The following is a 676-nucleotide window of genomic DNA, read 5'->3' as shown; positions in this document are numbered from 1 at the left end:
AGAGAGAGGCAGAGAGAGAGAGAGAAAGTGCAACATAGCTCCCCAGGGGAATGGCCACACTGCAGTTGTTTCTTCTCCACTCTCCTCTCAGAACCTTGGACATGCGCACACACACGTGCCCAATATATTACTCTCTACTCAGAACCTTGAACATGCACAAACATGTGCTCCACGTGTTTTTTAAGCTGCCAGGTCCAGGACTTGGACAATGCTGTTGTCCATGTGGGATCCACCTACCCCAACCTCCATGCCTTCTGCTATCTTTATGTTTTATCTTAAAGACATACCTATAATATGTTGCATTTTTATCTAATTTACTACTATTTTATAGGCAAATATTGTATTATTGTATTTCTATGTGTGAATAACTTCTACATATACAGATACCTATATACTATCAAATATCATTATAATCCCTAATAGCTACAGAGACAAATTAATTCAAGTCAGTATGAAATTCAAGTATGATGCCATGTGATGCAGATTTGCTTCTAAAGAAAGAGCAGGTGACATGATTTGATGAATGGCTACGGTACAGACTGCTTAAAAAAATTTTGCCATGGGGAGCCAGCAGTTAGCATAATGGCTATGTCGCTGGACTCCCATGTAGTAGACTGTGGTTCGTGTCCCGGACCCAGTGGCTTAAAACTCATGCTGGGCACGTGTGTGTGCGTGC

The sequence above is a fragment of the Tupaia chinensis genome, unplaced genomic scaffold (genome assembly GCF_000334495.1).
Source record: "Tupaia chinensis unplaced genomic scaffold, TupChi_1.0 Scaffold149552_1, whole genome shotgun sequence".
In the NCBI taxonomy this organism is placed as follows: domain Eukaryota; kingdom Metazoa; phylum Chordata; class Mammalia; order Scandentia; family Tupaiidae; genus Tupaia; species Tupaia belangeri.
This window is presented reverse-complemented; position numbering follows the sequence as displayed.